Source organism: Chrysemys picta, chromosome 3 (assembly GCF_011386835.1).
Source record: "Chrysemys picta bellii isolate R12L10 chromosome 3, ASM1138683v2, whole genome shotgun sequence".
NCBI classification, from domain to species: domain Eukaryota; kingdom Metazoa; phylum Chordata; order Testudines; family Emydidae; genus Chrysemys; species Chrysemys picta.
The window spans coordinates 50,060,440-50,072,203 of NC_088793.1; positions in this window are offsets into that span (position 1 = coordinate 50,060,440).

Consider the following 11,764-nt stretch of genomic DNA (forward strand, 5'->3'; position numbering starts at 1 on the left):
CTCTGATCTCTATCAATTTCAGAGGAGTTACCTCAGATTTATACCAGAACAACTGAGATCAGAATTTGACCCACTGATTTCAGTGGGACTATCTGTGTTAGTCAAGGTTTGAAGCAGTGTTTCAAATAGATTGCAATGGGGTCTGGCATTCTCACCACGCCAGCCATAGAGTAGGGGGGTGCTGAAGGAAAGGCTGATTACCTAAAGGAGGGAGAGAAGTGAGTTTGTGCTCCCCTTTACTTTATCCCTCAATTTGAAGGACTGGGTCTAGGGTCATCACTAGCAAGGGCTGGAAGTTAAAACCAGACAAATTCAAATTAAAAATAAGTCACAAATATTTAACAGTGAGTGTGATTAACTGTGGGAACTAACTACCAAGGGAAGCGGTAGATTCTTCATGTCTTGAAGTCTTCAAATCAAGACTGAATGCTTTCTGGGTTTAGTCAAACACAAGTTATTGGTCTCAATGGAGGGGTTAACTGAAAATTTGGTAGAATGTAATATGCAGAAGGTCAGACTAGATGTTCTAAAAATTTATTAATCAAACCAACAGTGGGAGGATAGGGAGCTACTGGATTTCCTGCAGTACAGGCAAACAAAACTATTAATTTTCTATTTCTAAACTTTAACCTTCAGCAAAATATTAACTATATCAGTACAAGTTAAGTACAAGGAAGGTTTGGTTGGTCAAAGGAAAACTTCCAACATGGCTCCACACATGATTGTCCTGTTTGTAATTTGCTTTTGTAATACACAGTATTATTGTAGCCATGTTGGTCCCAGGATATTAGCGAGGTGAGTGAAGTAATATCTTTTATTGGATCAATTTCTGTTGGCGTGAGAGAAAAGTTTTCAACCTTACCCAGAGCTCTTCAGCTTTGGGAAACTAATTAAGAGTGTCAGAGCTAAATACAAGATGGAACAGATTGTTTAGCATAAGTAAGTAACACATATTTCAAGGGACCATTCAAGGTGAAGTGACCCATTAACACTCCTCCAGTCACAGGAAGGAAAAGAAGAGGGAGGAAGAAGTTGGGGGGAGTTGTTAGTGGGTTATAGATAGGGCCCTACCAAATTCATGGTCCATTTTGGTCAATTTCATGGTCATAGGATTTTAAAAATCATAAATTTAATGATTTCAGAAATTTAAATCTGAAATTTCATGATATTGTAAATGTAGAAGTCCTGACCCTTTGTGTTGGTGTGTCCTGATCTGTGGGGAGCTTGTTTCTGATGATGAGCGTGGAGAGGTTGGGGGCGTTGTTTGAAGGCCAGAAGAGAGGTTCCCCAGGAAAGATTTGTTTCAGGATGGGATTCCCCATCAAGTATGGGTTGTATTTGTTTGACGATACTCCATATGGGATTCAGTTTGGGATGGTAGGTGACAACTAGGGGTGTGTGGTTGGAAGGGGTTTTATTTCTGTATTGAAGCAGGTTTTCTCTGGGTATTTGGATGACGCTTTCCATGATGCAATCTACTTCTCTGGTGGAGTGTCCTTGCTTGGTGAAGGCGGTTTTGAATGTGTTAAGATGTATATCATGGACTTTTTCCTTGGAGCATATTCTGTGGTCTCTTAGTGCCTGGCTGTGTATTTGGGGTGGTTACTGGATCTATGAAGGCAGGTGTGGCAAGCTGTGGGTTTCTTGAACATAGTTGTCTGTAGGGTTCCATTGTTGAAGATGACCATGGTGTCCAAGAAGATGATGGTGGTGGGGGAGTGTTCCAGAAAGAGTGTAACGCATGAGTGGTGGTTGTTGAATTTGTGGTGGAAATTTATGAGGGAGTTTAAAGTGGCTGTCGAGAGAATGAAAATATCATTGATGTATCTCACGTATATCATTGGTTTTGTGCTGCATTTGTCCAGAAACACTTCTTCAGTGTGGCACATGAAGAGGTTGGCATATTGGGGAGCCATCCTAGTACTCCTGGCTGTTCCCATAGTTTGGACAAAGTGTTTATTGTTTAATATAAAAGTGTTATGGGACAGGTTGAAATGGATGGATTAGATGATGTGTTTGGGTGGAAATGTGAGGGTTGTCCATTGTTTGGTAAATATTTGAGGCAGGCAGCTATGCAGTTTTGAGAGATTTTGGTGTATAGAGAGCTGACATCCCTATACACTCATGGTGGCAAGGATGGTGTTCCTCCACAAACTCTGCAACATTAATAGAATCATAGGACTGACCTTGAGAAGTCATCTAGTCCAGTCTCCTGCACTCAAGGAAGGACTAAGTATTATCTAGCTAATACTAGGGAAGGAAAAACAAGTAGAAAACATAGTCTCTTCTAAAAGTTCAAAACTTTATGATGAAGATGGTAGAAACAAAGTATCCTACATCATTGTGTAGAAGCCCACCATCCTTAGTAGTTAGACATTTGCCATGCAAGCAGAAGCAGAACGTAATTAAATTTAATAAAAACTATCCTCAATTTAAAGCAGTAGGATAACATAATTTGAATTTATTAGAAGTTACAGGCAACATTGACACCCTCCGTCAGACTAATACCATGAATTATAGGTTTAGAGACAGTTTCTGCTGTCTGGTGGTCAAAATAATCAATGTGTATCGGTATACATAAATATATTTTTCATACTACCCTTCTTCCAAATGGCTATTCCAGATTTAAATAATCTTGAAATTTAATCAATAATTCCATCTAGATTTTGGAGTCTCCTATTTTGAAAGATACCAAACTGTGGAATAGTCTTTTGCCCAGCCCTTGAGTCTTGTGCACATTCCTGATACGATGCCAATATATTAATTAACAAAGAAGAATAGAGTAATGAGACATTGCATTTACACAGTAAGCAAATTCAGCCATGTTTCAGTAAGAAAAATTTAAAACCACAGGTACATGCACTCACTTTGCTTAATAATATACAATTTAAACAACAGTTGGACCAGGCACGGCTAATTTTTATAGTTTATTGCATACTTAATTGTCCATATAGGGTAGAAGAATGTATCATTGTCCACTTCGTTGTTTATAAAGCACTTGATTTTTTCTTTTTCCGATGCCTGGGGTTTTCTTCATCATGCTCTGATATTGTCTGTTGTCAGCTGTATTTTTCCTTTGAATAATAAACCTGTGACTAATAAAAGAAAACTCTTTTTGTTTGGAATTGCATTATTTGTTGATGCAGATATATATGTACATATATTTATAACTGATGCCTTTTTGAGCTTTGCAAAAAAACATTAATTGGGTATAATGGTTATCACACAACCAAAATTTAAAAATAGTGTGGTACCACTTATATTTAAAAAAATGAGTATGAAATTAGCTTTTGTTGCAACAAAATTAAAACAAAATAAAAAAGTCATGTAACAAACACAACAGATAACACAGGACAACATACATGACCAACTTACAATTAAAGACCAATAGTGCCAGAATTGTATTTATAACTATACAAGTTATTAAGACAATGCATTTTAGAAAACAAACACGTAAACAAAAGAGTTAAACTTTCAAGTAAGCAAGTTATTACCTTTTTATTTAAAACTTTTAATAGGATTTTTTATCAATTCTTATTAAATTATTTGCCTACTTTGTTGTTTTAATTTAATTCCTCCGTGTTACTTTATATTACTTTTATCTTAGAAATGCTACTATTCAGAAATAAGGGAAACTCATGTTCAGATATTAGTTAGTGGCTAGGGTTAGAAGCAGAGCTAGCATTTCTGTTGTTTAGCAACTATATCTTCAACAGTCTCTTCAGCTGTTGCCGCCCTGAAGGGTTAAAATTGTTAATTTACTGGACTAATTTAAAGTAATGCTTTTACCTTAAGCTTTTACTTTGTTTGATTTCTTTGTTTTGTATTTTTTTTTCATTTTCTTTGTCTCTTTCTGCAATGGGTGTTTCTGTAATAACTATAACTTCTAACTTTTAAAATAAAGAGGGCAGAAGGAGTGTGGGTGAGGGGTAGAGCAACCTAAGAAAGGAGGGAGACATGAGCCAAGAGAGATTGACTAACTCTGTGAGGTCAGTTTAAAGTACAGGCAGCAGCAGCAATGAGTTTAGCGAACATAGAGGATATAATATTTGAGAAAAAAGGTTCTATTATTAGCTCTGAGAGGTGAGTGGGGTTCCATGGGTTGGAGCAGAGGGTTTGGAAACCTGGACCTGGACCTGGTTTTTATCCTGGCTCTGGGAAGAGAATAGGGGTTGCTACCTGCTCCCGCAAAACCTGAATTTGTTCTCCCACTGCCTCTTGCTTTTGTCTGCATGTCAAATGGATTACAGAAGTGCCCTTCTCTTTTACAGTTAACCATTTCTGAGCAATTCCATATATGGTTGTCAACTTTGGTTGGATGAATTCCTGGAGATTTCATCACATGACATAATCTTTATCATAATTAAAAATTAATCTTTAATTCCTGGAGACTCCAGGACAATCCTGGAGGATTGGCAACTCTAATTCCATGTGTTAATGCATCTATTCTAACCTGCTTGCAGTCAGCTTATTATTTCTATATCCTCTTTCCTCCAAAACCCCACAAAGAAGCCGTGGCCTATCTCTTAAGGTGCTCTGTTAACCATACTGTTTCCTCATCCATCTTATCTACTAATCTAGTCAAATCATTTGATAATATTTCTCCCTATGCACTTACTTTCTCTGTTCTTACAGGTACCTCTCTAGGTTTCAGCTTAAGTTTTGCCATAACCTGGTTCTCATCATATGGTGGTGGTTGCAGTGTGGTGGCCCCTGCCCATGGACTGCTTGCTGATTGTTGCTTTGAGTTACTCCATTTTGCTAGGGCAACCTTTTCCCATTTCTGTCCCCATCCTTCAGGCACTATTTAAGTACCCGAAGCTTATTGTTGTCCACCAAGCTTTATAGTAGAGGTTGGCACTTCTTTTTTGCAGATTCTCTACAGCTGTTTCCAATTTTCTATTCTGTTCCAGTGCCTGTTGTAACATATCATATGTCTGTACTGCTTTTCAGTGCTCTATTGCTTCTGTTGCGTCTAACTATTTTTGTTTCTGTTATTTGCCCCACCAATTTTGTGGTGTGTTGTCTTAACCATATAACAGCCATGGCCATAGTTCGTAATATTTTACATTTCTTCTTCTTCCTCTTTGCTATTGTCTCTGCCATTGCCTTACAAATTCCAGTTCATGTCTCCCCACTTTCTTTTTAGAACTCACGTGGACTGCCTTTACTTGTTACCCAGTGCATCCATACTTTATCAAACTCTGTGGGAATTTGTTGAGGGTGGGCTGAGGGGATTCCCTAGATCCAAGTTTTCTGCCATCTCAGGTTATGACCTTAAGAGCGAACAGCTTGCCTTTTACCAAATCAGTGTTTGGGATCACCAGTGTTTTTAGGGCTGTGGAGTGTTGCTAGTGCTGCAAAGTTGTTAATGCTGTTAGTGCTGCTGTTCTTGGAGCTTTGGTGTTAGCTGAACTAGCAGATAGTGTAGCGTGTTGATTCAGCAGACCTCAATGTTTCTCATAAGGGAAGATCACAGGCTTAGTTTGGTGGCAAAGGTACTTGGCCAGGTTTACTGTCAGCAAAGCATGGTACTAATACCCTGTCCAACACTTGTATGCCCATGACAAGATACCAGTTCAATCAGCATGACATGATGCTGTCCCTTAGATCAGTAAAAAGATGCCCCTCCTATGATTTCTCCTTTTATACACTGATATAAACAAATGTACGTATTACATTTCAAATGTTACACCTTATATCTTGTACCTGCTAGTTCAAACAAAATATCCTCATCCATTATCCTGTCATCCCCTCCTTATCTTTAAGAGGGGTCAGTGTGTTCTTGTACCATTCTCTCTGATCAGGAATGTGCTTACTTGGTTAGCTGACTCCTAGGGGGTGTTACTATTCTGCCAACGTCTACTGTGGTTCATACTCTTAGTTATGCCTAGGTCTTGCTGGAGCCCTACACCTGCCACTTAAAAATTAACAAACAAACAAACACCCAACTGACAACCATCACAATCCAAAACAAGCAAACAAACTGTGATGAAGCACAGAAACTACCCACCAGCACACCAAGGGTTAAAGAGAGCCGTTGGGCCCAGCTAGCCCCACCCTGTTATACCTGCAGCCAATGCCAGGTCTGGAGGGGGGAGAAAAGGAGGGAAGCTGGCACACCTCAGGGCTGACTGGCAAAGAGAAGGATCACTAGCCTGCCAGCCAAGGCAGCCACCTGGGAGGAAGCACTGTCTCTCCAACCAAGGGAGACTTAAGAGGAGACCTAGGAGCCTCTGGTATCTGAGGTAACTGAGTGAGAAAAGCCCAGAGATATTGTGGGGTTCGGCCTCACCAACTTGCGGCTGCCCCTCCCGAAGAAGCTTGGGACCGTGGCAAGATGCCACCCAAGATCGACGGGAGGGCACCACGGGAGGCAAGCCAGCCACCCAGCGAATTGGACTAGAGGTGCCACATCCCAAACTGAACAGACAGTGGTAGGAAGTAGCCCAGGACAATGGATTTAGACTCCCTGTTGGTAGGGCTGCCTCTGTTCAGGGGTTGACGCACACAGGGCCCTGGACTAGGACCTGTTGGAGAGGGAGGAAAGGCTAGGTCCTTCTACCCTGCCCCCCCCAGCCTTAAAGACTGAGGCTCCTCTACAGAGCAGGGGGCTGAAAGCCAAACACTCTAACCACTAGCCCCTCCAAGCCCCCTGTCACAAAAACCTAAAATCAACAAAGCTTCATATATTATTTGTTGTAATGGAGGATATTTTAATTGTACTCAGTTATCTCAAATTCTTGAAGATGTTGGGTTGACTCTCCTTAACTTACAGAACCAACCCCCCGCCCCAAATTGTTGCACTTATCAAGTTATATCATAAAGCCTGTATAATTTGGACAGAAACACAGTGCAGCTTGTTGCACCTAAATGCAGGTGGCTGTATCTTTTAAAAGCTGAGTGTAGTAGCTTGGCTGTATACCCTGTTTCCCCGAAAATAAGACATCCTCCGAAAATAAGACCTAGCGCATCTTTGGGAGCAAAAATTAATATAAGACACTGTCTTATTTTCGGGGAAACAGGGTATATGTAGGGAAACAATTTCACCTGTCAATGGATAAGTAATTGAGGTCTTTGGAGTATCCAATCCAGCAGTATGCAGTGCAATTTGTTGTAGCTGGACAGGGTGCAACTGTTTGTGAAAACTTAAACACTGCAACTGTTCTACTGTGAAAAGATACTGAAATCCATTAGTTGTACCTGCCAAGAAATAATCGAATCATACATGTATGAAGTATAGAAAACAGGGGTTTGTACAGGTGAAGTGATGCACCTGTTTTTTTTTTCCTGTCAATGGTTGTACAATGTAGCTGGTCACAATGGTGAAGGAGTAAGAAAAGTTTTCTGTTTATATCTGTCAAGGGAAGCAGCTGACTGAAAACTATCAAGAAAGAAGATTCTGTTTTATTTACGGCAGTGTGGCTGTTAATACCTGTCAGATAAGCAATCCAGCTGTTCACAATGTTTAAGGAGAAATATACATCTTGTCAAACATGTTGAAGGTCAAGAAATGCAGCTAGCCATAGCTGTGAAAGGATAAGGAAAGCAGCTGGGTATACCTCTCAAGAGATAAGAAATGCTACTGACGGCAACGTTAAAAGAAGAAAGCAATACAGCTGGACATAATGTACATGTCAAGAGATAAGAAATACAGCTAGTTTTGCTTGTCAAGATGAAGGCAATAAAGTTGATCATACCTATCAAAAGAAAAATAATGTAAACCAGTGGTTCTCAACCTTTTTTTATTTGCAGACCCCTAAAAATTTTCAAATGGAAACTGAAATTTTAGATGTAGTCTGCAGATCCAAGGGATTCGCGGACCACAGGTTGAAAACCACTGTTCTATGGTAACAACAACCTTGTGAAGATCCCTTAGACATCGTCTGCGGACCCTCAGGGATCCACGGACCATATGTTGAGAACCACTGACATAACAATTTATAGTTTCTGTATTGCTAGCCCTAAGTGTTAAAAAAAAAATCATGAGTCAGGCCCCCCAAAATCATGAGATTTAAAAACAAAATAATACATATGGGTGCTTTGTATTTGCTTTCAGGTTCATGTGTGTCACATTTTCAAACTTTTCTCCACAGCCATCATTACTTAAAAATAATAATTAAAGGTGAGATTCTCATGTATTTACATGACTTGAGGAGCTGGGGCTTTAAAGACAAACACGAAATATCATGAGAGTGGGCAACACTGTAAATTCTACATTGATACGATATCGGGTTATATGTGGGATTAGATGCTTGTAAACATTATTGCTCCCCATCCCCTTTGATCCACTCTGTGTCTTTACAAGGAAGCAAAGTGAAGTTGGTAAGACTTATGAGCACTAATGCATCTATAGGGCTCACAAATGAAATGGAGCAGCAGAGCACAGGAAAACAAAGTAGGAAGAAAGCGCCTATATATTGTACTAGCACTTGGTGTTATAAGTGGGGGCTCATCTGGGATTTTAACTGGGAAGTCTCTGAAGCTCGGGATGCGCTTCCTCAGCTAGGGGAAGTACGTAACCCACACATCTTCTGGGTATGGTGTTCTGTCCCATCTAGTGGCACGGAGACCATTGAGAGAAATTAATGAGTCTGCTCTAGAGCCCTAGCTAAGGTCCATATGGTTTTTAGCTCATGCAGGTGAGGCTCATGCATTTAGCTCCAGAGGTCCCAGGTTCAATCCTGCCTGCCAACAACCGGGGTCTGTCAGTGTTACACAGGAAAAGCAGTGAGTGACTCTGAAAGGCATTCATCTTCCCTCCATATTTCCACAGTGGTTCTTAAGGGCAGCTGGCTTAGTGGGTCATCTTGGTTGGTACCACTTATACACTGGAAGGAAATCTTAGAGGTTCCTGCGAGTCTCTTGTTATAATTCTGCCATCAAATTAAAGTAGGGAGGTTGTGAGCTACATTACCCCTCTCAGAAAATTTATGGTGGTTCTCATAAAAATGCTTTTGAAGAGAAAATTTCCAGTGGAGTGCAAATAATATGTTTGCCCCATTGTGTTTCATCCCTCTTTGATTGTTGTATGACAATGCATTTTTGTTTAAATGGGAAAACAGATACCCCAGTCATTCATCCCTTCTCTCTGGAGCAGAAGCAGCCCCTTAGTATTCAGGGTTTATCAGAGGTGAAAGGAGAAAGTTTTCATGTTAAAACATTGGCAGCTCTGCTCTCATGATACTCTGCTCAGTACTGAGAGCAAATGTGGTCCAGCTCTGTAATGCCATCAATAGGCACACCCGTTTCACTGTAGTAGCAAGTACATATTTGGATGTTAACAAACAGAGGCCACTTTTTGAGAGTTTCGCCTTATGTCACTCTGTGTGTCATTTTTTTATTTTTTATTTTAGTAAAATAAAATCCTAAAAGTTTTTTTTATTAATGAAAAGCCCCTGCTGAATACTCCCTATCTTGGGTACTATAAATTAAAAAATAGTGATGACAGTGATACAGGAAGCTGGTGCAATAGCCTTATACACCTGAAATAAAGGTTCAAATCCTGTAGTAGGAAACATAAAAATCTCATCCTTGTCCCTGTTGGTGCACATCACAAAGCCATTCTAAAACTTTCAGTTTGGCCATTTTATCCAGTCCAGTATCAGGCAGCTAAAATCTTCGGTTTTCATATGACTATTGGATGAATTCTGTTTCCAGACTTTTGTTATACATAGAGCTAGATATCTTTAGTGAACTGGAAGGGAGCCAAAGAGTGTCAGTAATCTTGTAATAATTTCTGAAATCCCTATTTCAGTTAGTTTCTTAAGTTTTAATCTGTTGTAAAATATTTTTTTCAATAATCTGAATGTTTATAGCACTGTGGACAACTGTTAAGATAATACGTTTTGTGTTTTCTTCCTTTCTTTTCTATCTGCTTATCATAGAATTATAGAAATGTAGGGCTTGACGGCACTTTCAAGTGGTCATCTAATTCTACTCCATCCCCCGCACCCCAAGGCAGGACCAAATATACCTAAGCCATTCCTGACAGATGTTTTTCTAACCTGCTCTTAAAAACCACCAATGACAGGGATTGCACAAACTGCCTTGGTAACCTACTTACCTATTCTTTATATTTAGAATTTTTTTCCTAATATCTAACATAAATCTCCTTTGCTACCATAAATCTGATTACTTCTTGTCCTCCCTTTAGCAGTCTTGGAGAACAATTGTTCACTATTGTCTTCATAACAATCTTTAAGATACTTGAAGACTGCTATCTGGTCCACCTTTAGTCTTTTTTTTAAACCTTCCCTCATAGGTCAGATTTTCTAAGCCTTTCATCATTTTTGTTGCTCCTCTGTGGACTTCCTCCAATTTGTCTACATCTTTCTTAAAAATGGCACCCAAAACTAGACAGCAGTGCTGGACACACCAACTGAGGCCTTACCAGTACTGAGGAGAGCAGAACTATTGCCTACCATGCCTTAAGTGTGACACTCCAGTTAATATACCCCAGAATATTAGTCTTTTTTACAACTGTATCAAATTGTTGGTTCATATACAATGTATGATCCACTATAACCCACAGATCTTGTATTGCAGTACAGCTGCCTAGCCATTTATTCCCCATTTTGTATTTGGGAATTTGATTTTTTTTCCTTCCTAAGTGTAGTACTTAGCACATGTCTTTATTGAATTTCATCTTGTTGATTTCAGACAATTCTCCAGTTTATCAAGGTCATTCTGAATTCTAATCCTGTACTCAGAAGTGCTTGCAACTCTTCCCAACTTAGTGCGATCCTCAAATATTATAAACATACTGTCCACTCCATTATCCAAGTCATTAATGAAAATATTGACTAGTACTGGATCCCTGCAGGATTACACTAGATACATCCTCCAAGTATGACAGCGAACCATTAATAGTTACTCTATGAGTATGGTTTTTCAACCAGTTGTGCACCCATCTTATAGTAATTTCATCTAGTCCACATTTCCCTAATTTATTTATGAGAGTATCATATGTGACTGTCAAAATCTTTGCTAAAATCAAGATAAATCACATCTGCTGCTTCCTCCTTATCCACTAGGCCAGTAACCCTGACAAAGAAGGAAATTAGGTTGGTTTGGCATGATTTGTTCTTGACAATGCATGTTGGCTATTACTTACCACCCTATTATCCTCTAGTTGCTTAGCTGATTGTTTAATAATTTGTTCCAGTATTTTTCCATGTATGGAAGTTAGGCTGACAGGTGTATAATTCTCCAGGTCCTCTTTGTTCCCCCTTTAAAAAAGATAGGTGCTATATTTGTCCTTCTCCAATCCTCTGGGACCTCACCCATTCTCCATGAGTTCTCAAAGATAATGGCTTAATTATTTTGAAACTGAAATTTGAAGCTAGTACCTTAAAGTACCTTAGAGTGAATTTTGTCAGGCCCTGCCACTTGAATAAATCTAGCTTTCCTAAATATTCTTTAACGTGATCTTTCCTTATTCTGGCTTGAGTTCCTTCCCCCCGTTGTTAATATTGTGTTAAGCATTGAGTCACAATTAACTTTTGTAGAGAAGACTGAAGCAAAACAGGATTAAACATCTCAACCTTCTTGAGGTCTTCCAAGATTAGCTCTCCTTCCCCACTAAGTAGTGAACCTGCACTTTTATTTACCTTTCTCTTGCACCTAACATCTATAGAATCTCTTCTTATTGCTTTTTATGTCCCTTGCCATGTGTAACTCAATTTTTGCCTTAGCCTTTCTGATTTTTGTCCCTACATGCTTGTGCTATTTTTTGGTATTCATCTGTGGCAATTTGTCCATT